This window comes from Microtus pennsylvanicus, chromosome 12 (assembly GCF_037038515.1).
Source record: "Microtus pennsylvanicus isolate mMicPen1 chromosome 12, mMicPen1.hap1, whole genome shotgun sequence".
In the NCBI taxonomy this organism is placed as follows: domain Eukaryota; kingdom Metazoa; phylum Chordata; class Mammalia; order Rodentia; family Cricetidae; genus Microtus; species Microtus pennsylvanicus.
The window spans coordinates 92,690,878-92,717,848 of NC_134590.1; the positions used below are offsets into that span (position 1 = coordinate 92,690,878).

The window sequence follows — 26,971 nt, forward strand, 5'->3', positions numbered from 1 at the left end:
GAGTCTCTCCAGCTGTTTCCACATAGTACCTGCAGCTCTTCTTCGTAGACATCATATATTCGAAGCATCTCTAACATCCTGGAATCCTCATTGGCACTTTGGATTCACATTCACAACTGCAGAGTGAACTCCTCTGGGCTGGGAATCCAAACCTGGTCCTCAGTGACTGGCCTTATCTCCTTTTCTCTGGAACTCTGATGAAAAATTTGATGGCCCCATAACTTTTATTCTATATTCTGACAAATGCAAAATCATGTACATGACCAAAAATTTTGAGACCAGCTCAAGATAAACTCTAAATCTTCTTTACAAACATTACAGCAGACTCTGAGTGTCTGTATAATGAACTGAGAACATTCCTTTTGTGATCCCTTTTGAGAAGGCCACACTGCAGGTTCTGTCATCATGGGCTTTTCCTTTCCAAAAGAAACTATTTAAAATGAATTTGCTTAGTTACACACCAGAACGCTTAATAGAAAGAATCTTGTCCTTATAATATTATTTCTTAATGGGTTCTTCTTTTTAAGACTTTTTAATTTTAATTACATATAGATGTGTGGATATGTGCATGTCATTGCAGGTGTCTGCAGTCACCAGAAGAAAGTGTCAAATTTCCTATGATCTACCCAATGTGGGTGCTGGGAATTGAAACTAGGTCCCAAGGAAAAGCAGCTCTTAAGTGATGAACCATCTCTCGAGCGTAGGGCTACACTAGAACACCTACATATATGTTATAGTTATTAGCTTTATGTTTCTGTAAGACTCCTAACAGTTGGAGTAAGAAGATATATCTCTGACTCTTTTGCGTGCCCCTGGGACCCTCTTCCTCATAATGGGTTGCCTTGCTCAGCCTTGATATAATGGTTTGTTATGCCATGTTCAGTTTTTCCCTGGGATGTCTGCTCTTTTCTGATAGGAAACAGAGGAGGAGAAGCGGAACTGGGGAAGGTAGAAATTGGGGGGGGGGAGCATAAAGGAGTGGAAAGAGTGAAAATCTGTACTCAGGATGTATTGAAAATTAAAAAAAATAAAAAAGATCATTTCTGCCTCTCTTATCAATTCTTTTTTATTTTCTTTTTTCACATTTTTATTTAAAAAAATTTGCTTTTCATTTAACTCCCAGTTCCCCTTCCCTTCTCCCACCTCCCTACCTCTCCCTTATTCCTACCTTCCACCAATTCCTCAGAGTGGGTAAAGACGTCCTTGGGAAGTCAACAAAGTCTGGCACACCAACTTGGGGTAGGACCAAGCCCTTGCCCCACCCGCTCATCCCATATCAAGGCTGGGCAAGGTATTCTTAGTCTACTGAAGGACTTTATACAGGGTGAAATACTTACAGACTTTCCAAATCCCCCTTTAGCATGTCTATTGTTATTGTCTTTGTTCATCTCATATTACATATAGTGTAAATTAATGTATTCTTTAAGTTGTTCAGATCTTGTCCTCATTGTGAGTGCCAGGGAGAGTCACTCTCAATATTAATGTTTGATATAGCCTCTTACTTTAAAGCCGTGTCTTCATTTCATCTGTGAGTTTGAGGTAATGGGAAGAAGGTGGTGGGTACACTACTGATTTTGCCTGGAACAAATACAGGTTTGGCTCTTGTTAAGCATGTGTTTCTTTGACTGGATAGATGGCTCAGAGTTAGGAGTATAACTGTGCTTGAGGACTTGAGATTGATCGTTCACACTCACAAGATGGCTCCTAACCATCTGTGACTCAGTTTTCAGGGGATTCAGTGTTCCTTACAGCCTCTTCAGGTACCAGTTATGCATGTGGTGAATGGACACACATGTTTTGTATTGAGTCAAGTTACCAGATGACTGATTGGGTAAATAACATAATGATAAAAACAGCATGTTTTTTTCTTCACATCCCAAAGGAACTTAACCCAGAGCAGAGATTGGGGTCATTTGTCATTTGCTATGTTCAAAGTGTATCAAAGAGATTGATGAGCATGTAAGCGTATCGTTCTTTATTTTAAATGGATAGGATTTTTAATTTGCCCTAAAGTCACTGAATCAAAAAAGCACACAATAAAATATTTCTTTATAGCTCCCAATGAAAACAGAAAAAAATATTTATAGGAAGAAATGTTTTCATAATGGGATGAAACAACATAAACTCAAAATGTACAGGCAAGGGTTAGCTCTATCACTTATTTTTAAAAAGTTTATATAAATAGCTGGTCAATTCTGACAGGGTATCTCACTTGAAATGTTATCTATATGGATTTCAAGTAGACCACATGGCTATATACTGTATTGGAATGTCCTCACAGGGCTCTGTCACAGAACAGGTAACAGAGAAAAACCCCAGAGTCCTTTCTTTCAAACAAAGAGGAAACAAGTGGGGTTGAAGAAACTGTTCAAATTTCATCTTCTTGATGAAGTGACTTGAAGTCTCTCTGTTCTCCTTTATCAGCTGGGAATCCTCCTTGACTTCCAAAGTCTGTGGCTTCTTCCAGCAAACTTTCCTATTCCTCCTAGACCCCCTTCCTCAGTCTCCAAAACCTCCTCTGCCTCCACCTAGAAAACCAAAGTCACCTTCACCTTTAGGTTTGGCCCAGTCCCATGTTTGTTTCCATCAGTTTCTCTGTCTTCTGTGGCCTCCTTGGCAGCTTTTGTGTCTTCCTCGATATTGAACCCTACAAAGTCAAACTGTTTGGATGAACCAGTTTCCCAATCAGTGACTATTCTTGTTTGAACAGAACTCTTAAATGATTCTTTAAAGGTCTCTTCAGTGGCATCCTCTGACAGACCTTTGACAAACAGAGGTTTTGGATCGCTGACTTCTTGCAATAGGCAATGCCCTGGTTCCTTGTAACCCCAACCTGATTCTTCTGCCCTTGATTTCCAATTTGTTCCAGAAGTTTATAGATTCTTTAGCATCTTCAAATGAAGCAGATTCAAATGCATTCCCTTTAAATTTTCTCTTTGGATTATGGGCACTTTGATAAAAGTTGCTTACTCAGATACTTCATGAAGAGTTTCTTCTGTTGCACCGTCGAAAAGGTTATATCAAACAAAGTTTCTGATTCACCACTCCAAGTGCTACTCTTTCCAGCTCTCTCTTGCTTTTGTCCTTTCTTCCATGCAAGTACTAACCAGGCCTGACCCTGATGAGCTTCCAAGATCAGACTATATCGGGCATGTTCAGAGTGGTATGGCAGTAGAAGGCTTCGTCCTTTCTCTACAGGGTTGTAAAGTGAAACATATTGCCCATCAATTCCTGCCCCCTACGTTTCTTCATAATTTTCCTTTACATCAGCTTCTGTTTTAAATTCAATATGAGAAATCCCTCACTCTTCCCATCCTTGAGGACAAATCTGATCTCCATGGTATCTTCAAACATTTTTTATAATTCATTCCCAATGATGCTGAGAGGTTTTTTTTATAAATATGAAATGCTTCATTAATTTGTATGTCGTCCTTATGGAGGGACCATGGTAATCTTCTCAGTATGATTCCAGTTTTAGTATATGTGCTGCTGAGATGAGCATAAAGGTGTCACTGATAGCTTTTATCTTTTCTCTTCCTTAAAAAGTGCAAAACAGGTGTAAATTTATGTCTTATAAACAAGGTTAGGGAAGAAGAAAAATATAACTCTCAATTCCTCCTAGGCTTCAATGAAGTTAGGCTTAGGTATCAAGGGAAATTACTTAATTACTGTTTTCAGCCAAAGCTCAACACCTTGTTAAATTAATATTGGAATTGATAAATGAACTAGTGCTTTATTTTCTATGAGTTTGCTAATATTCCATAAACCTTGCTAGTCTCAATGCAATAAACATTTTACCACGTTTAAGAATTTTTTCAATAATTTTTAGCACACTATAATTTTGAGAATGCTTTTTTATGAAGGAGTACAGTTACTTGTGGACATCTATAGGAGTTCCACATAGAATAACTGAGGATTCTGGCTGGGTTTTCTGTACTCTTCCCAGATTCTGTTCCACACTTGGGCTTCCTAGAGGACAACCGTGAACCTTTCCATAGTGAGTTACACATTACTTGTACTTTTCTTTCGGTCAGGGTATTTTGTATCTCTTAGTGTTCCTAATGATATAAATTTTATAATGATATTTCAGTTCCCTGAGGTAAACAGCTTGCTCTTTGAAGGAACAGAATGCATGTAACCATCTAGGTATCTTCTGTAATGTTGCAACATATTTTCTGTCAAGTTGAGAAAATGTAGCAGTGTGTATTTATTATATCTCAGACAAGCTAGGAATGAATATAAAGAAGGGCAAGATTCCTGTCTTTTGAGAAATGAGGATCAATAAGTAAAATCTTAGTACTTGAGAAATGTACATAATCAATGGGAAAAAATCCATTAGGCCTCACTAATGCAAAAATTTAACAAATTATTGTTCTTAATTTCAAAGAAAAGAACTGTAAGACACCTTTTAAGGATGAATTATATAATAATGTCTATTTTCTTTTTAGGGTGTGAAGATGACATTGTATTTTATGTCATATAACCACATAAATCCATGTTTGTGTGAAAACCTATTTCTTTTATTGTTAATGATGCATTTTTTCTTTTTTCTCTGTATCTCCCTCTCTTCACAGAAAAGTTCTCCAGGAAACCATGAGAGCTCCCGAGTTCAGTCGACAAAGGAAGAGATGAGGAGAGCCTCTGGAAGATTTATACCCACAAAACTGGGAGAAAAAACATAATCACATAATAACTTCAAAAAATAAACAATTCTCACTTTGAAGAAAAGAACAGTGTGCCCTCAACTTCAATGTTAAAGACCAAAATATCAAGGACCTGTTGAGACCACAACAATAATCAAGGGGAGGATTTAGGGAGTCCAGAAAGATCCAGGGATACCGTATGTTGCTATATGTAGGTAGAATCTCCATGTTTTATTGGGAGAAGAGAGTAAGGGAGCTCAGGCAAGTTTGTTCCTTGCCCAATAGTCATATATAAATGCCTGGATGGCTATAGTTTTGTCTTTCTGTTAAAACTGTCCACAAAAGTAAATGGAAAATAGCTATATCTTTCTTCATGGTCAAGAATTCTAGAGTTCTTCATACATACACTGGAGACTCCACTGTTCCCTTTGGTAAGTAGATTTTAAGTAAACTTAGACTTCAAGAACAGAAAGCACCCCTATCTTCTCCCAGAGAATGAAGTTTAAATTGAATTCAAACCCTTCAAGGGAGATAAGAATAGTGCTGAGTATACAAATTTTAAAAATCTCTTTTAGGAAAGCATTTTAACAACAAAGTGAAGCTCCTTTTGTTGAGTTTCAATCAATTGGATAAATGCTGCAAAACATACTACCCCTTAAGTGGCTACCATAGAAGGCCAATCCTTTTGCTAATTCTAGCCATAAATGCTTCTCACAGCATCAGTCAATAGAACATTGTTGGGTTTACAGATAGTACAAAAATATTTTTTTCAAAAACAAAAACCACTCCTCTGGTGAAGACATACCACCCCAATGATCAGAAACCATAGACACACACACACACACACACACACACACACACACACACACACACACTCGTATATGAATAAATTCAAATATATGTATATATATGTATGTATATGTACATGTATATAGTAAAATTTATAAAGAAGTACATTAATAGGTGGCCTATTGTATGAAGAAGTGCCAAAGGCCTCTCAGTATTCAACATATTTAGAGAGTAGTTCAGGGTGTCAGCTTTTAAAAATAGTTTCTGACATATAATGTATATATTAACTTAATCTTCAGCTCTCTTAAAGTGGGACATTTACAACAAAAAATCTGAATGAAGAAAAAAATGAATAAAGAAAGAAAGAAAAAGACAAAGAAACAAAGAATGGAGGAAGAATGCATTAAAAAAAAGAAATGGCATGGACTAGTAGAACATGATGATAGGATCAGGGAAGTGGTAGGGAGGCAAGTAAGATGAAATTAAAAGTGCCAAAATTAGGAGGGACAGATGAACAGGAAAGTAATATATATTTGTGATGGAGGAAGGTCATTGGCTAATAAAGGAACTGCCTTGGCCCATTTCATTGGTTAGAAGATAGGTGGGAGGAGTAAACAGAACAAAACGCTGAGAGGAAGAGGAAGTGAGGTCAGACTCCACAGCTCTCCTCTCGGGGGCAGACGCCTCAGACAGACACCATGCTCCCCGCTCCCGGGAAGATGCACGCAATGAAGCAAGCCGCCAGGTCAGACATGCTGAATCTTTCCCGGTAAGACCGGTGCTCACAGTTAATTAGAGATGGGTTGATCGGGATGTCAGAATTGGCCAGTAAGGGCTGGAGCTAGAGGGCCAAGCAGTGTTTAAATGAATAAAGTTTGTGTGTTGTTATTTCGGGGCAAAAGCTAGCCGAGCAGGCGGCTGGGGTGTTGGGGACGCAGCCCCGCCGCTCCTTATTACTACATATTTGGATAAGAACGCATATTAATATGCACATATAAAACATATGGATTTAAAATTGCTACATAAAATATTGTATATATATACAAACATATTCTCTTTTATGTATAATATATGTTAGTTTATGTAACAAAATTAGTGAGAAAAGAGACCATGAATGTTCTATGAAAGAAATTTTTATTTATTTATTTTTTATTTTTTTAAATTGTTTTTATTGAGCTATAGCAACAAGTGTTCTTAACTACTGAGTCATCTCTCCAGCCAGCCCTCACCCCAAATGAAAAATAAATTAAATAAATGATGTGATTATGTGCACTTGAGTACAAAGGCCAGAAGTGAGTTTTGGGTTCTCTGGAGCTTGAGCTGCAGGTGTATGTGAGCCACTCAGTGTGGGTGTTGGGATCTAATTTTTTAAGGTTTTTTTTATTGAAAAAAAATTTCTGCCTCCTCCCAGCCTCCCATTTCCCTCCCTCTCCTCCCTCCCCTCTCCCTCTTTCTCCCACTCCTCTCCCCCTCCCTCTCCAGTCCAAAGAGCAGTCAGGGTTCCCTGCCCTGTGGAAAGTCCAAGGTCCTCCCCCCTCCATCCAGGTCTAGGAAGGTGAATATCCAAACTGGCTAGGCTCCCACAAAGCCAGAAAATGAAGTAGGAACAAAACCCCATGCCATTGTCCTTGTCTTCTCATCAGCCCTCATTGTCCGCCATGTTCAGAGAGTCCGGTTTTATCCCATGCTTTTTCAGTCACAGTCCAGCTGGCCTTGGTGAGCTCCCAATAGATCAGCCCCACTGTCTCAGTGGGTGGGTGCACCTCTCGTGGTCCTGACTTCCTTGCTCATGTTCTCCCTCCTTCTGCTCCTCATTAGGTCTTTGGGAGCTTAGTCCGATGCTTCAGTGTGAGTCTCTGTCTCTATCTCCATCCATCACTAGATGAAGGTTCTATGGTGATATGCAAGATATTTATCAGTATGGCTATAGAATAGGGTCATTTCAGGTTCCCTATCCACAGCTGCCTAAGAAACTAACTGGGGACACTGCCCTGGGCACCTGGGAGCCACTCTAGGTTCAAGTCTCTTACCAACCCTAAGGTGGTTCCCTTAATTAAGTTATGTGATTCCCTGGTCCTCTATCCAACCTTGTTTTATCCCCAATCATCCCATTTCCCCAAGTTCCCCCCATCCTCCCCTTCTTACTTTTCTCTCCCCTTCTCCCCTTACTCCCATCCCACCCCACCTCCAAGATCCCAATTTTAGGAAATTTGGGATCAACCTACCCCTGGACCCAGCAATACCACTCTTGGGAATATACCCAAGAGATGACCGATCATATGACAAAAACATTTGTTCAACTATGTTCATAGCAGTATTATTTGTAATAGCCAGAACCTGGAAACAACCTAGATGCCCTTCAATGGAAGAATGGATGAAGAAAGTGTGGAATATATACACATATATACACATTAGAGTACTACTCTGCCATAAAAAACAATGACTTCTCGAATTTCGCATGCAAATGGATGGAAATAGAAAACACTATCCTGAGTGAGGTAACCCAGACCCAAAAAGATGAACATGGGATGTACTCACTCATAATTGGTTTCTAGCCATAAATAATGGTCACTGAGTTTATAATTTGTGATCCTATAGAAGCTAAATAAGAAGGTGAACCCAAAGAAAAATATATAGTTATTATCCCTGCTATGGGAAATAGACAAGATTGCTGGGCAAAAAAAAAGGGTGTTGGGATCTAAACTCAGGTCCATTTTGCTATCTCTCTAGCCCAAGTGACAATCTTTTAATTGCATATTCTAATATGTAAAAGAGCCTGCCTGATGCCTGAAACTTCACAACCCATAAAACAAGGTGCACTTGTTGGAAATAAGCTTTAATTAATAATTTAAAGACAGAAAGACACCAACCTGTTTTTTGTTCTTTCAATTTGAGTACCATCCAAAAATGTCAAAATGTGTTCCCCTGATTGCTTTGAGTTTCGACTAAAATAATACAGTTTCTGTGTGGTTATGAGGCAGCCAGGATGAATGAGTGGGTCCTCCTCCTACACATCAGTAAAAACAATTCTGCTATGCAGTATATTTTACCTAGAGAATCAAGCTGCTGTTACCTAGTTTCACTAATTTTGTTCATAGATGAAAAACACCATCTCTCTTACCTCCTTACCAAAGAAACCCTACTATCTTAAATTATTCTAACCAAATGTGATTTTCACAGTTTGCGTCAATGGAATACTGATGGGTTAAAAGATTATACAGAATTATCCTTCATATTTAGCTCAAACATTCCTCTAGTGAAATTGGCACTTCCCCAATGCTCAGAGACCATATGTAAAAAATATAAACGGGAGTACATCCTTAGGTGGTGAATAGTATAGTAGCCTCATATAGAAATTCATTGATAGTGGGATGAGAGGCAGTGTCTAAGACCTCTCAGTATGCAACAGAGACACCCTGTCGTGGTGAGGAGTAGAGGAGCTGGGCTATTTTCAGGACCCCAGGCTCAACATAACATATACTGGATTCAATTTTCCCAGGTGGTAGTGACACTCTGGTTCATAGAATTTAAATACCTTCAGATAAACTATCCTAGGCAGCAACCAAATTCAAGAAAGTCACATCCTTCATCAACCTCAGTCTCATCTATGAAATGGTGTAAGACATTGTTGAATACAGGTAAGAATGAAAAACTTACCCTTTTGTGAATAACATTGAGTTCTTAAGTGTCACAATCAAGAAATTTGCTTGTCTTGGATGAGGATATCAAATAAAAATAATCTTTGACCAGCTATTTCACAGACTGCATTCAGAGAAATTAAGAAACCTTGCATTAGGAAGTAGTTACCATTGCTTGGCACTTTCGAAGGATTTATCCAAGGTCTGATTTGGAAACTCACCTTCAATGTGGGTGGACATTAAAAGCATTCAACAAAATTCAACATCCATTTATGTTAAAAGTCTTGGAGAGATTAGGGATACAAGGGTCATACCTAAATATAATAAAAGCTATATACAGCAAGCCGACAGCTAACATCAAATTAAACGGAGAGAAACTCAAAGCCATCCCGCTTAACTCAGGAACACGACAAGGCTGTCCACTTTCGCCATACCTCTTCAATATAGTGCTGGAAGTTCTAGCAATAGCAATAAGACAACATAATGGGATAAAGGGGATTCGAATTGGAAAGGAAGAAGTTAAACTTTCGTTACTAGCAGATGATATGATAGTGTACATAAGCGACCCCTAAAACTCCACCAAAGAACTTTTACAGCTGATAAACAGCTTTAGTAATGTGGCAGGATACAAGATCAACTCCAAAAAATCAGTCGCCCTCTTATACACAAAGGATATGGAAGCAGAGAGGGAAAACAGAGAAGCTTCTCCATTCACGATAGCCACAAACAGCATAAAATATCTTGGGGTAAATCTAACCAAGGAAGTGAAAGATCTATTTGACAAGAACTTTAAGGCATTGAAGAAAGAAATTGAGGAGGATACCAAAAAATGGATGGACATCCCTTGCTCTTGGATTGGGAGGATCAACATAGTAAAAATGGCAATTCTACCAAAGGCAATTTATAGATTCAATGCAATCCCCATCAAGATCCCATCAAAATTCTTCACAGATCTGGAGAGGACAATAATCAACTTTATATGGAAAAACAAAAATCCCAGGATAGCCAAAACAATCCTATACAATAAAGGATCTTCTGGAGGCATTACCATCCCTGACTTCAAACTCTATTACAGAGCTACAGTAATGAAAACAGGGTGGTACTGGCATAAAAACAGAGAAGTCGACCAATGGAATCGTTTAGAAGACCCAGATTTTATCCCACAAACCTATGAACAACTCATTTTCGATAAAGGAGCTAAAAGTATCCAATGGAAGAAAGAAAGCATCTTCAACAAATGGTGCTGGCACAACTGGATGTCAACCTGTAGAAGAATGAAAATAGACCCATATCTATCACCGTGCACAAAACTCAAGTCCAAATGGATTAAAGACCTCATTATCAGCCCGAAAACACTGAACCTGATAGAAGAGAAAGTGGGAAATACCCTACAACAGATGGGCACAGGTGATCGCTTCTTAGGTATAACCCCAGAAGCACAGGCATTAAGGGCAACATTGAATAAATGGGACCTACTAAAACTGAGAAGCTTCTGTAAAGCAAAGGACACTGTCACTAAGACACAAAGGCAACCTACTGACTGGGAGAAGATCTTCACCAACCCCGCAACAGACAAAGGTCTGATCTCCAAAATATATAGAGAACTCAAGAAACTAGACTTTAAAATGCTAATTAACCCAATTAAAAAATGGGGCACTGAACTGAACAGAGAATTCTCAACAGAAGAACTTCAAATGGCCAAAAGATACTTAAGGTCGTGCTCAATTTCATTAGCAATCAGGGAAATGCAAATCAAAACAACTTTGAGATACCATCTTACACCTGTCAGAATGGCTAAAGTCAAAAACACCAAGGATAGCCTTTGCTGGAGAGGCTGTGGAGGAAGGGGTACCCTCATCCATTGCTGGTGGGAATGCAATCTTGTGCAACCACTGTGGAAGTCAGTGTTTCGGTTTCTCAGGAAATTCGGGATCAACCTACCCCTCGACCCAGCAATACCACTCTTGGGAATTTACCCAAGAGATGCTCTATCACATGTCAAAAGCATTTGTTCAACTATGTTCATAGCAGTATTATTTGTAATAGCCAGAACCTGGAAACAACCTAGATGCCCTTCAATGGAAGAATGGATGAAGAAAGTATGGAATATATACACACTAGAGTACTACGCTGCGGTAAAAAACAATGACTTCTCGAATTTTGCATGCAAATGGATGGAAATAGAAAACACTATCCTGAGTGAGGTATCCCAGACCCAAAAAGAAGAACATGGGATGTACTCACTCATAATTGGTTTCTAGCCATAAATAGGGGTCACGGAGTCTACAATTGGCGAACCTAAAGAAGCTAAGTAGAAGGTGAACACAAGGAAAAACATATTGTTATCCTCTTGAATAAGGGAAGTAGACAAAATTGCCTGGGAGAAAAGTGGGATCTTGGGGGTGGGGTGGGAAGGGGGTAAGGGTAGATGGGGAGAGAAAAGGTAGAAGGGAAGGAGGGGGGACTTGGGGAAACAGGAGGATCGGGATAAAGGAAGGTTGGATAGGGGAGCACGGAACCACAATTCTTAGTTAAGGGACCCACTTTAGGGTGGGCAGGAGAATTGACATTAGAGGGGCTCCCAGGTGCCCAAGCTGAGGTCCCCAGTTAGTTCCTTGGGCAGCTGAGGATAGGGAACCTGAAATGACCCCATCCTAGCGCAATACTGACGAATATCTTGCATATCATCCTAGAACTTTCATCTGGCGATGGATGGAGATAGAGACAGAGACCCACACTGGAGCAATGGACTGAGCTCCCAAGGTCCCAATGAGGAGCAGAAGGAGGGAGAACATGAGCAAAGAAGTCGGGACCACGAGGGATGCACCCACCCACTGAGACAGTGGAGCTGATCTACTGGGAGCTCACCAAGGCCAGCTGGACTATTACCAAAAAAAGCACGGGATAAAACTGAACTCTCTGATCATGACGAACAATGAGGGCTGATGAGACGCCAAGGACAATGGCACGCAGTTTTGATCCTACGCAATCTGCTGGCTTGGTGGGAGCCTAGCCAGTTTGGATGTTCACCTTCCTAGATATGGACGGAGGGGGGAGGACCTAGGACTTACCATAGGGCAGGGAACCCTGACTGCTCTTTGGACTGGAGAGGGAGGGGGAGACGAGTGGGGGGAAGGGGAGAGGGCTGGGAGGAGGGGGAGAAGAGTGGGAGGAGGGGGAGAAGAGTGGGAGGAGGGGGAGGGAAAGGGGAGGCTGGGAGGAGGTGGAAATTTGTTTTTTTTCTTTATTCTTCTTTTATCATTAAAAAAAAAGGTATATAATGGCAGGCACATACCTTGGAACCTTAAAGTACTCCAGTACCACTGCTTCTCAGCTGTTCTCTGCTTTTTGAGTCCATGATATGAGCAGAGTGTATTCCACCACGACTAACAGGTAACCATTATGACCTAATTGTCTGTCATTATGTAATAAACTTCCACATACTAAGCCGACCACACCCACTTGTGTCCTCAAACTATATCTTCTTTTACTTTATCAGAGCCTCTTTCTGACTTGAAACTATTTTATTCCCCTTACCGCACAGTTAAATACTATGACTACAATCTAGCACACATGTAAGCAAAGGCATCACTATGCCACTCTGGTATACTGATGAGCACAGAGATGTGTTCTCATATTTCCAGAATGTAGCCACTACTTTTGTGCCTCTGTCTCAATCAGCCCCTTGTAACTCAAAGGAAGAAAAGTGAGCTTCTTACTCTCTTCATTATGTGAACTTGACCCCAAAGGCAGGGTGAAAATAAGAGGACAAAATTGGTGAGTGAATAAATGTTTCCATATGAAAAAAAATCACCACACACTGAAGGACAGAATAATACACACCTTCACGCAAACGAACACACGTACATAAGCACATGTACAGAAGACAACAAAATGATACCTATGCTCACAAGCACATGTACTCACACATATTTTATGCCATTGGTAACTAAAGGTGAACGTTTTCTCTAGATTCTTAGTAAATTAACATTTTTCCCTTAAGAAAAGCTTCTCATAAACCAGTATGAAGTCTATTCCTCTCTAAGTCATTAATCTACAGAGACAACATGATTATGATTGAGATCTATGGAGAAACGTAATTTTCTCCTTGAAGAAGAGAAAATATTTACAAACATATGTCAAGGAAGGCCCTTTTTGCTAACAACTTCTCTTTATTCATGAGGCCAAACTGTCAGGTCTCAATAGAGAATACTTATTTAATTTAATTGCCTGAAATGCTGATCTTTATGTTTTGAGAATGCAGTTTTTGTATCCTTACAAAAGTGAAGATAACTGATTGACGTTTGGACTCCACGTGTGGGTTACATAGTATTTTCATGTGGTTCCCCTGGAAGTGTAATCAGAACCTCTCCGTGGTTCCTGTGTGCCTGTGCTGGCATTTTGGATTCTATTTCCCATTCTAGGATGATTTGTAAGTTCTTGATGCAGGCAAAGGGACTTTGTTATAAACTCATCTTGAAATACATTAATTTATTAATTGACAAGGTAGTCCTGGTTCTCTCAGAAAGGAGGAAGGTGAATAGTGGGATGTAGGAAAGAGAAGGATTGAAGATTATGAAAATAAAAGAGGACAAAGAAATTGTGACTGGTATGTATATATAGTCAATGAATGAACTTAATAAAGAAAAAAGAATAGATATCCATGGTGAGAAGGGTATATGTGTCTCTTATTTTATAACTGGACTATAATTGATGCTTCATATGTCACCTTTTTTGTGTGGGGGGTTCGAGACAGGGTTTCTCTGTAGCTTTGGAGCCTGGCCGGGAACTAGCTCCTGTAGCCCAGGTTGGCCTCAAACTCACAAAGATCTACCTGCCTCTGCCTCCCGAGTGCTGGGATTAAAGCCATGCACCACCACCGCCCGGCTCATTATGCCACCTTTGAGACTTGTGTCTGTATGGGGCTTCTACCATAAACACAGTTTGGTTCCTTGGTTTCACCTTAAAATTGGAGAGAGCTAATATTAATTATTTCTTTCTATAATCACTATATACAAGAATCACATTGTGATATCTTCTGAATATTTGAGGCTTAGCTTCTTCTCCAGAGGACATACATAAAATAATTTCCCCCTTGTGATTTTATGGATATTGTAAAATCAAATACAATCTTAGTTAAAAATTACAGCAGATGTTATTTTTCCAACTGTGACTCCCCAGCCTCCTCACAAGGAAGGCTCTCTAGCTATGGAATTTCATGGATGGAAGGATTTCTATATTTTGACCCTTACTGTACTCCAGAGACAGTAGGGCTGAGGTTCTACAAATAAAAATAAATCAGGTGATTCAGAATATAACTTTGTTGAGTAAAACACAAGAACTTTGACACCTGAAAACACTGAACTCTTATTATTCCACAGGTTCTAAAAAGTATCCCAAACAAGTTTAAAAATCTCTGATTCTGAGAGCGGTGAGTGCCTGCCTACTGGGCAGGCCTCAAGGACCCCCCCCCCCCCCGAAAGGGAGCCCAGGCACCTTCAGCTTGTGCTCTAAGGGTGCCTGTGCTCTCCTGAATCTCGCACCGCCTGCCTGGTTTTTCCTTTTGTCCCCGGATCATCGGGCTACCAGGTGGCCCTGTTTAGGTACTGAGGAGTTCCATCTGGACGGGTGAGTGTGTGATATCCAGGGGTGGATTGTCCCGGAAGAGAGCACAAACCCTCCTCCCCCAGCTCCTTCTGCAGGGCTGTCTTTCTTATGCACAACCCAGCCCCCCAGCAGCCCCCCCCCAACCCTGCCCTGCTGTATGCTAGAACCAGTGCTCAAGAATAGTTTTCTGCTCCTACACTAAGGCGACCCACCCAGAGCGGTGAGTGCCTGCCCACCTGGCAGGCCTTAAGCTCCCCTGTAAGGGAGCCCAGGCACCTTCAGCTTGTGCTCCAGGGGTGCCTGTGTTCTCTTGGATCTCGCCCCGCCTGCCCGGTCTTTCCTTTTGTCCCCGGATCATCAAGCTACCAGGTGGCACTGTTTAGGTATTGAGGAGTTCCATCTGGACGGGTGAGTGTGTGCTATCCAGGGGCGGATTGTCCCAGAAGAGAGCACAAACCCCCCTCCCCCAGCTCCTTCTGCAGGGCTGTCTTTCTTACACACGACCCCCCCCCCCCTCCAAGCCTGCGTTTTCTGCTAGGTCCTTTGCTCAGGAACAGTTTTCTGCTCCTACACTAAGGCTACCCACCCAGAGAGGTGAGTGCCTGCCTACTGGGCAGGCCTCAAGGTCCCCCCCACCCCCGGAAGGGAGCACGCGCATCTTCAGGTTTTGTGGCAGGGTGTCCTGTGTTCTACTCGTCCCCGCCCTGCCCCCCAAGTTCTCCCTTTTGTCCGCAGGTCATTGGACTACCAGGCGTCTATGTTTCGGTGCTGAGGAGTTCTATCTGGAACGGACAGTTCCTGCTTCTACACTGAAGAGTTACACCCAGAGAGTCAGTCACAGCAAAGACAAGACCAAGACACCAGGCCTCTCCTGGCTCCATTTGAAAGAAGAGATGGGAAGGCGCCAAGGCAAGAATTCCTCCAACAACCTGAAAGGCAACATGACATCACCAGAATCCAGGGATCCTGAAATAAGAAGAATTGTACACCCTACTCTAGAAGAATTAGAAGAAATTGACTAAAAGTGAATTATATGAAAATAATAGAAGACCTTAAACAGGAGGTAAAAAACTGCCATAAACAATTAGAGATCACAAACAAAAAGGTAGAGGAAATGAATAAATCGCTCAAAGATACCCAAGAAAACCAAGAGAAACAAGAAAAAGCAATCAAACAGGTAAGGGAAGCGGTTCAAGACATGAAGAATGAAATGGAAGTAATGAAGAAAACACAAACCGAGGGAAGGATGGAGATGGAAAATCTGGGTAAACAAACAGAAACTACGGAGACAAGTACTAACAACAGATTACAAGAGATAGAAGAAAGAATGTCAGACACTGAAGATACCATAGAGAAAATAAACACACTGATCAAAGAAAACAGCAAAGCCAACAAATTCTCATCACAAAACATTCAGGCAATCTGAAACACAATAAAAAGACCAAACCTAAGAATAATTGGGATAGAAGAAGGAGAAGAAGTACAGCTCAACGGTCCAGAAAACATATTTAATAAAATTATAGAAGAAAACTTTCCCAACCTAAAGAAGGATATTCCTTTGAAGGTTCAAGAAGCATACAGAACACCGAATAGACTGAACCAAAAAAAAAATCTCCTCGCCATATAATAATCAAAACACAAAACATACAGAATAAAGAAAGAATATTAAGAGCTGCAAAGGAAAAAGGCCAAGTTACTTATAAAGGTAAATCTATCAGACTTACACCTGATTTCTCTATGGAAACAATGAAAGCCAGAAGGTCCTGGATAGATGTTCTGCAGAAACTAAGAGACCATGGATGCAAGCCCAGACTACTATACCCAGCCAGGCTTTCGTTCACTATAAATGGAGAAATCAAAATTTTCCAGGATAAAAACAAATTTAAACAATACGTAGCCACAAATCCAGCCTTACAGAAAGTAATAGAAGGAAAATCACAAACCAAGGAGTCCAACAATAACCACAATAACTCAAACATCTAGAGACCCTTCACCAGCACAACTCAAAGAAAGGAAACACACAAACTCCACTACTAAAAATGTGACCAGAGTTAACAACCACTGGTCATTAATATAACTTAATGCCAATGGGCTCAACTCACCTATAAAAAGGCACAGGCTAAGAGATTGGATACGAAAACAGGATCCAACATTCTGCTGTGTACAAGAAACACACCTTAACCACAAAGACAGGCACCTACTCAGAGTAAAGGGATGGGAAAAAGTTTATCAAGCAAATGGACCCAAGAAACAAGCAGGTGTGGCCATAGTAATTTCTAACAAAGTTGACTTCAAACTTAAATCAATCAGAAGAGATGGAGAGGGACATTTTATACTCATAACAGGAACAACTCATCAGGATGAAGTCTCAATCCTGAATATCTATGCCCCTAATATAAAAGCACCCATGTATGTAAAAGAAACATTACTAGAACTCAAGGCTGCCATCAAACTGCACACACTAATAGTAGGAGACTTCAACACTCCTCTCTCACCAATGGACAGGTCAATCAGACAGAAACCTAACAGAGAAATAAGAGAATTAATGGAGGTAATGAATCAAATGGACTTAACAGACATCTATAGAAAATTCCACCCAAATAGGAAAGAATATACCTTCTTGTCTGTAGCTCATGGAACCTTCTCGAAAATTGACCACATACTTGGTAACAAAGCAATCTTACACAATTACAATAAAATATTTGTAACCTCCTGTGTCTTATCACATCATCATGGATTAAAGTTAGAATTCAACAACAATGCTGCCCCCAAGAAAGCCTACAAACTCATGGAAACTGAACAGTCAACTACTGAACCACACCTGGATCAACGAAGAAATAAAGAAAGAAATTAAAGTCTTTCTTGAATTCAATGAAAATAAAGAAACAACATACTCAAACTTATGGGACACTATGAAATCAGTCCTATGAGGAAAGTTCATAGCACTAAGTCCCCACTTAAAGAAAACAGAGAAAACTCACATTGGAGACTTAACAGTCCACCTGAAAGCTCTAGAAAAAAAAAAGAAGAAGACTCACCTAGGAGGAGTAGAAGACTGGAAATAATCAAACTGAGGGCTGAAATCAACAAAATAGAAACACAGAAAACAATCCAAAGAATCAATGAAACAAAAAGCTGGTTCCTGGAGAAAATCAGCAAGATTGATAAACCCCTATCCAAACTAATCAAACGGCAGAGAGAGAATATGCAAATTAATAAAATCAGAAATGAAAAGGGGGACATAACCACAGACACAGAGGAAATTCAGAGAATCGTTAGATTTTACTACAAAAGCCTGTATGCCACAAAACTGGAAAATGAAAAAGAAATGGACACTTTTATTTTTTTTATTTTTTATTTTTTTTGAAACGGACACTTTTTTAGATAAATACCATATACCAAAGTTAAACCAAGACCAGGTGAACAACCTAAATAGACCTGTTAGTCGCGAAGAATTAGAAGCTGTTAGCAAAAACCTCCCTACCAAAAAAGCCCAGGACCAGATGGTTTCAATGCGGAATTCTACCAGAACTTCCAAGAAGACCTAATACCTACACTCCTTAATGTATTTCACAATATAGAAACAGAAGAGTCATAGCCAAATTCCTTTTATGAAGCTACAGTCACTCTGATACCAAAACCGCACAAAGACTCAACCAAGAAAGAGGATTACAGGCCAACTCACTCATGAATATCGACGCAAAAATCCTCAACAAAATACTGGCAAACCGTATCCAAGAACACATTAGGAAAATTATCCATTATGATCAAGTAGGCTTCATCCCAGAGATGCAGGGCTGGTTCAACATACGAAAATATATCAATGTAATCCTTCATATAAATAAACTGAAAGAAAAAAATCATATGATCATTTCATTAGATGCTGAAAAAGCATTTGACAAAATTCACCATCCATTTATGTTAAAAGTCTTGGAGAGATTAGGGATACAAGGGTCATACCTAAATATAATAAAAGCTATATACAACAAGCCGACAGCTAACATCAAATTAAATGGAGAGAAACTCAAACCCATCCCAGTAAACTCAGGAACACGACAAGGCTGTCCACTCTCATCATGCCTCTTCAATATAGTGCTTGAAGTTCTAGCAATAGCAATAAGACAACATACTGGGATCAAGGGGATTCGAATTGCAAAGGAAGAAGTTAAACTTTCGTTATTTGCAGATGATATAATAGTCTACATAAGTGACCCCCAAAACTCCACCAAAGAACAGCTTTAGTAATGTGGCAGGATACAAGATCAACTCCAAAAAATCAGTCTCCTTCTTATACACAAAGGATATGGAAGCAGAGAGGGAAATCAGAGAAGCTTCTCCATTCACGATAGCCACAAACAGCATAAAATATCTTGGGGTAACTCTAACCAAGGAAGTGAAAGATCTATTTGACAAGAACTTTATGGCATTGAAGAAAGAAATTGAAGAGGATACCGGAAAATGGAAGGACCACCCTTGTTCTTGGATTGGGAGGATCAACATAGTAAAAATGGCAATTCTACCAAAGGCAATTTATAGATTCAATGCAATCCCCATCAAGATCCCATCAAAATTCTTCACAGATCTGGAGAGGACAATAATCAACTTTATATGGAAAAACAAAAAACCCAGGATAGCCAAAACAATCCTATACAATAAAGGATCTTCTGGAGGCATTACCATCCCTGACTTCAAACTCTATTACAGAGCTACAGTAATGAAAACAGGGTGGTACTGGCATAAAAACAGAGAAGTCGACCAATGGAATCGTATAGAAGACCCAGATTTTAACCCACAAACCTATGAACACCTCATTTTCGATAAAGGAGCTAAAAGTATCCAATGGAAGAAAGAAAGCATCTTCAACAAATGGTGCTGGCACAACTGGATGTCAACCTGTAGAAGAATGAAAATAGACCCATATCTATCACCGTGCACAAAACTCAAGTCCAAATGGATTAAAGACCTCAATATCAGGCAGAAAACACTGAACCTGATAGAAGAGAAAGTGGGAAGTACCCTACAACAGATGGGCACAGGCGATCGCTTCCTAGGTATAACCCCAGAAGCACAGACAGTAAGGGCAACATTGAATAAATGGGACCTACTAAAACTGAGAAGCCTCTGTAAAGCAAAGGACACTGTCACTAAGACAAAAAGGCAACCCACTGACTGGGAGAAGATCTTCACCAACCCCGCAACAGACAAAGGTCTGATCTCCAAAATATATATAAAACTCAAGACACTAGACTTTAAAATGCTAATTAACCCAATTAAAAAATGGGGCACTGAACTGAACAGAGAATTCTCAACAGAAGAAGTTCAAATGGCTAAAAGGCACTTAAGGTCATGCTCAACCTCCTTAGCAATCAGGGAAATGCAAATCAAAACAACTTTGAGATATCATCTTACACCTGTCAGAATGGGTAAAATCAAAAACACTAATGATAGCCTTTGCTGGAGAGGCTGCGGAGGAAGGGGTACACTCATCCATTGCTGGTGGGAATGCAATCTTGTGCAACCACTTTGGAAAGCAGTGTTTCGGTTTCTCAGGAAATTCGGGATCAACCTACCCCTCGACCCAGCAATACCACTCTTGGGAATATACCCAAGAGATGCCCTATCATATGACAAAAGCATTTGTTCAACTATGTTCATAGCAGTATTATTTGTAATAGATAGAACCTGGAAACAACCTAGATGCCCTTCAATGGAAGAATGGATGAAGAAAGTGTGGAATATATACACATTAGAGTACCACTCTGCCATAAAAAACAATGACTTCTCGAATTTTGCATGCAAATGGATGGAAATAGAAAACACTATCCAGAGTGAGGTAACCCAGACCCAAAAAGATGAACATGGGATGTACTCACTCATAATTTGTTTCTAGCCATAAATAAGGTTCACGGAGTCTACAATTGGTGAACCTAAAGAAACTAAATAAGAAGGTGAACCCAAGGAAAAACATACAGTTATCCTCTTGCCTATGGGAAGTAGACAAAATTGCCGGGGAGAAAAGTGGGATCTTGGTGTGGGGTGGGTTTGGGGTAAGGGTAGATGGGGAGAGAAAAGTGAGAAGGGGAGGATGGGGGGAACTTGGGGAAACAGGATGATTGGGATAAAGGAAGGGTGGATAGGGGAGCACGGAAGCACAATTCTTAGTTAACGGAGCCACCTTAGGGCTGGCAAGAGACTTGAACCTAGAGTGGCTCCCAGGAGCCCAAGGCGATGTCCCCAGTTAGTTCCTTTGGCAGATGAGGATAGGGAACCTGAAACGACCCTATCCTAGAGCAATACTGACGAATATCTTGCATATCACCATAGAACCTTCATCTGGTGATGGATGGAGATGGAGACAGAGACCTACACTGGAGCACTGGACTGAGCTCCCAAGGTCCCAATGAGGAGCGGAAGGAGGTAGAACATGAGCATGGAAGTCAGGACCAAGAGGGGTGCACCCACCCACGGAGACAGTGGGGCTGATCTATTGGGAGCTCACCAAGGCCAGCTGGACTATGACTGAAAAAGCATGGGATAAAACCGGACTGTCTGAACATGGCGGACAATGAGGGCTGATGAGAAGCCAAGGACAATGGCACGGGGTTTTGATCCTACTTCATGTTCTGGCTGTGTGGGAGCCTAGCTAGTTTGGATCTTCACCTTTCTAGACATGGATGGACGGGGGAGGACCTTGGACTTTCCACAGGGCAGGGAACCCTGACTGCTCTTTGGACTGGAGAGGGAGGGAAGAGGAGGGGGAGAAGGGGAGAAGGTTGGGAGGAGGCAGAGGGAAATAGGAGGCTGGGAGGAGGGGGAAACTTTTTTTTCCTTTTCTCAATAAAAAAAAATAAAATATAAAAAAAATCTCTGATTCTACTTATGTTCAGCATGATAGAAGACACAACCTTTTGCAATATGGTAATACATATCCACTAGCAAAGAATGAGCATTTCAATCTACATGGCACCCTTCAGCGTGTATTGATACTGGGCATGCTAATTGCTTTAAGAAACACTGTCTGACATGTACTTTTTCAACTCTCTTTGTTACTGAATATATGTAGTAAGACCTATCATTGGGCACGCATGCGCGCGCATACACACACGCACGCGCGCACACACACACACACACACACACATATATAAATTTTTGAAACAATCTTGTTTTATATATCAATAAAAACAGTTTCCTCTCTGTTACCTCCTCCCATTCCTCCTAGCTCCCAACCACGCTAACCCCCATCCACCCCTCAGATAGTTGAGGTCTCCCATGGGGTGTCAAAAAGTCTGTACCATCACTTGAGGCTAAACCAAGGTCCTTCTTTTGTATCTAGACTGAACAAGGTATCCCTTCGTAGGGAATGGGCTCTTGCACTGGGATAAGTACTGGTTCTACTGCTGGTGGCTCCACAAACCACCCATGCTTCAGAAGTTTCAGCAGCCACAGGCCTAGTTTTGTTTTATTCAGGTTCCCCAGCTGTCAATCCAGAGTCAGCTGTTTCTGTGGGTAACCCCATCATGGCCTTGGCTTCATTTCTCATAATATCACTCCTCTCTCTCTCTGCGACTGAACTCCAGGAGTTTAGCCCAGTGCTAAGCTATGGATCTCTACACCATCTACACCATAAGTCACTGAATGGAGGTTCTGTGATGACAAGGTAGTCATCAATTTGATTATAGGGGAAGGGAAGTTTAAGTACCTTCTCCACTATTGCTGAAGTTCTTAGCAGGGGTTTCCCTTGAGGTTTCCTTTGAGTTTCCCTAGTACATGTTTTCTGGCAACTCTACAATGGCTACCTCTTTCAAGGTGTCTCTTTCCTTGCTTGTTCGTGGTGTTGTATATCCAACTCTACCTTCCCAATCCCAAAAGTTCTTCCCACTCCTTTCTCCCCTTCCTACTACCTTGCTACCCTTGCCCCTCCCATACACTGACACTTTACAACAGAGATAATGTCAGCTTCCTGTTCCTGAGGGGGGGAAATCCATGTATGTCTCTCTTAGTGTTCTCTTTGTTTCCTGGATTGTGGAATACAGGATGATTATGTAATATCCACGTAAGAATGCAAACATACTGTGTCTGAATTACCTCATTCATGATGGTTTTATTCTATTTCCTTCCATTTGCATGTGAATTACAATATGTCATTGTTTTTTACCACTGACTAGTACTTCATTGTGTAAATGTACAATATTTTCTTTATCCATTCATCAGATGAGAGGCATCCAGGTTGTTTCTAGATTCTGGCTACTACAAATAATGCTGCTATGAACATAGTTGAACAAAGATCTTTTTAGTTTCATTGGGCATCCATTAAGAATATGCCAAAGAGTGGTATTGCTGGGACCTGAGGTAGTTTCCCAGTTTTCTGAGAAACTGCCTTACTATTTGCCAGAGTGGTTGTTCAAGCCTTCTTTCCTACCAGGAATGGAGGAATGTTCTCCGTACTCTTCATGTTCTCCATCATAGACAATCATTGGAATTTTTTGACAGTAGCCATTCTGACTGGTGTTATAAGATACCCCAGAATCATTTTGTTTTGCATTTCCCTGATGGCTAAGGATGTTCAACATTTCCTTAAGTGCCTTTATGACACTTGAGATTCTTCTGTTGAGAATTATTTATTTTTATTGCTTTATAAATAATACCATTCAAAATTTCCACTTTCTCTTTCCTTCCATTTCCTTCCCACTCCCCCATTACCCTCCCCCTGCCCCCTCCAGTCCTAAGGGAAGGTAGGGTACTCTGCCCTGTGGGAAGTCCAAGGCCCTCCCCCCTCCATCCAGGCTTTAAAAAGTGTGCATCCAAATAGACTAGGTTCCCAAAAAGCCAGTGCATGCAATAGAGAAAAGTCCCAGTGCCATTCTCATTGGCCCCTCACTCTGCCCCAATTGTCAGCCACATTCAGGTTCAGTTTGATCCCATGCTCATTCAGTCCCAGTCCATCTGGCTTCAGTGAGCTCCCATTAAATCAGGCACACTGTCTCAGTGGGTGGACCAACCCCTCGCAGTCCTGACTTCCTTGGTCACATGCTCTTTTCCTCCTTCTGCTCTTCAACTGGACCTTGGAAGCTCAATCCAGTGCTCTGATGTGAGTCTCTATCTCTGTCTCCATCTGTCACCTGACAAAGGTTCTATGGTGTTATTCAAGATAGTCATCAGTCTGACTACAGGACAAAGCCAGTTCAGGCTCCCTCTCCTCCATTGTCCAGAGTCCTAGCTGGGGTCATCCCGTGGACTCCTGGAAACCCCTCCAGAGCCAAGCCTCTTGTCAACCCCAAAATGGCGCCCTTAATTAAGATATCTTCTTCCCTGCTCCCATATTCGTCCTTCCTCCATCTCAACCATTCCACTCCCCCATGGTCTCCCCAAATCTCTCCTTCTCCCTTCTCTCTCCCCTTCTTTCTTCTCTCTCCCCTTCTCCCTTTACCCCCACCCCACCCCCATACCAATGCTCCCAACTTTTGCCTGGTGATCTTCTCTGCTTCCAGTTTCCAGGAGAATCTATATATACTTTTCTTTGGATTCACCTTATTACTTAGCTACTCTAGGATCACAAACTATAGGCTCAAGGTCCTTTGCTTGTGGCTAGAATACACTAATTAGTGAGGACATAACATATTTGTATTTTTGGGTATGGGTTATTTTACTCAAGATAGTGTTTTCTATTTCTATCCATTTGCATGCAAAATTCAAGATGTCATTTTTTTTTACTACTGAGTAGTACTCTAGTGTGTAGATGTGCCACACTTTATCCATTCTTCCATTGAGGAGCATCTAGGTTGTTTTCAGGTCCTGGATATTACAAATAATGCTGCTATGAACATATTTGAACAAATGCTTTTGTAGTATGATTGGGCATCTCTTAAGTATATTCCCAAGAGTGGTATTTCTGGATCCTGAGGTACGTTGACTCCCAGTTTTCTAAGAAACTGACACACTAATTTCCAAAGTGGTTGCACAAGTTTGCATTCCCACCGGCAATAAATGAGTGTTCCCCTTACTGCACATCCTATCCAGCATAGGTTATCATTGGTGTTTTTTATTTTAGCCATTCTGACAGTGCAAGATGGTATCTCAAAGTTGTTTTTTTTAATTTTTTTATTGATAAAAGGAGAATAAAGAAAAGAAAGAAAAAAAAAACAAATTTCCACCTCCTCCCAGCCTCCCATTTCCCTCCCCCTCCTCCCATTCTTCTCCCCCTCCTCCCACCCCTCTCCCTTTCCCCCCACTTTTCTCCCCCTCCCTCTCCAGTCCAAAGAGCAGTCAGGGTTCCCTGCCCTGTGGTAAGTCCTAGGTCCTCCCCCCTCCGTCCATATCTAGGAAGGTGAACATCCAAACTGGCTAGGCTCCCACCAAGCCAGTACATTGCGTTGGATCAAAACCGCGTGTCATTGTCCTTGGCGTCTCATCAGCCCTCATTGTTCGTCATGTTCAGAGAGTCCAGTTTTATCCCATGCTTTTTTTGGTAACAGTCCAGCTGGCCTTGGTGAGCTCCCAGTAGATCAGCTCCACTGTCTCAGTGGGTGGGTGCACCCCTCGTGGTCCCGATTTCTTTGCTCATGTTCTCCCTCCTTCTGCTCCTCCTTGGGACCTTGGGAGCTCTATCCAGTGTTCCAGTGTGGGTCTCTGTCTCTATCTCCATCCATCGCCAGATGAAAGTTCTAGGATGATATGCATGATATTCGTCAGTATTGCTCTAGGACAGGGTCATTTCAGGTTCCCTATCCTCAGCTGCCCAAGGAACTAACTGGGGGCCTCAGCTTGGGCACCTGGGAGCCCCTCTAGGGTCAAGTCTCCTGCCCATCCTAAAGTGGGTCCTTTAACTAAGAAATGGGGTTCCGTGCTCCCCTATCTAACCTTCCTTTATCCCGATCCTCCTGTTTCCCCAAGTCCCCCCTACTTTCCTTCTACCTTTTCTCTCCCCATCTCCCCTTACCCCCATCCCACCCCACCCCCAACATCCCACTTTTCTCCCTGGCAATTTTGTCTACTTCCCTTATCCAAGAGGATAACTATATGTTTTTCCTTGGGTTCACCTTCTTACTTAGCTTCTTTAGATTAGCCTATTGTAGACTCCGTGACCCCTATTTATGGCTAGAAACCAATTATGAGTGAGTACATCCCATGTTCATCTTTTTGGGTCTGGGATACCTCACTCAGGATAGTGTTTTCTATTTCCATCCGTTTGCATGCAAAATTCGAGAAGTCATTGTTTTTTACCGCAGCGTAGTACTCTAATGTGTATATATTCCATACTTTCTTCATCCATTCTTCCATTGAAGGGCATCTAGGTTGTTTCCAGGTTCTGGCTATTACAAATAATACTGCTATGAACATAGTTGAACAAATGCTTTTGACATATGATAGAGCATCTCTTGGGTAAATTCCCAAGAGTGGTATTGCTGGGTCGAGGGGTAGGTTGATCCCGAATTTCCTGAGAAACCGAAACACTGACTTCCACAGTGGTTGCACAAGATTGCATTCCCACCAGCAATGGATGAGGGTACCCCTTCCTCCACAGCCTCTCCAGCAAAGGCTATCCTTGGTGTTTTTGACTTTAGCCATTCTGACAGGTGTAAGATGGTATCTCAAAGTTGTTTTGATTTGCATTTCCCTGATTGCTAAGGAAATTGAGCACGACCTTAAGTATCTTTTGGCCATTTGAACTTCTTCTGTTGAGAATTCTCTGTTCAGTTCAGTGCCCCATTTTTTTTTTATAATAAACATCTCATTTTTATTACAAATATACTATGAGACACATCAAGAAATCCTCTAATAATCATACCAATTTCCTCTTTATTAAGGTTTAGATGTAAATCTAAACCGATCATGCTTTTTAAATATCTCAAATATTTAGGAAGCTTTCCATATAATCCACAAGAAACAAAAGAGCAGAACAGACAATTGGAATTAACCATTGAACGCATAGATGTTTCTTTTCATATTGACATAAGAATTAAAGTGAGGACATTCAATTCCTTGTAACTTCCAAATTCTATATCGGTTTTGCAATTGTGAAGAAGTCACCCAGAAAATCACAAATGCTACCTAAAAAGCAATATCAGCTTTTTTAAATTGCTGAAGTAGTTTTAAAACCAATACAAAAAAAGGAGTGTTTTATGATGATACTTGTAGCTATGTAAACATCCCAACAAAATAATTCTAATAATGATGTAATAACTATTTATCGGTAATTTGGTTTTTTTTTTGTTTTTTTGATTATTTTTTTTTATTGATAAAAGAATAAAGAAAAAAAAACAAATTTCCACCTCCTCCCAGCCTCCCCTTTCCCTC

General features: G+C 40.9%; 1 long non-coding RNA gene and 1 other non-coding gene across 2 annotated transcripts in view; one reads left to right on the forward strand and one right to left on the reverse strand.

Moving 5' to 3' along the window:
* The window catches only part of LOC142832824 (uncharacterized), a 46,517-nt gene extending 41,226 nt beyond the window's left edge, over positions 1-5,291 (forward strand). Inside the window, exon 3 of the long non-coding RNA XR_012907282.1 lies at positions 4,575-5,291. This is a non-coding gene — a long non-coding RNA (uncharacterized LOC142832824). The remainder of the gene's footprint in view (positions 1-4,574) is intronic.
* On the reverse strand, positions 3,396-3,502 carry LOC142833248 (U6 spliceosomal RNA). Its single transcript, XR_012907377.1, has one exon. It is a non-coding gene; the product is annotated as a U6 spliceosomal RNA (small nuclear RNA).
* Positions 5,292-26,971: the final 21,680 nt, after the last annotated feature.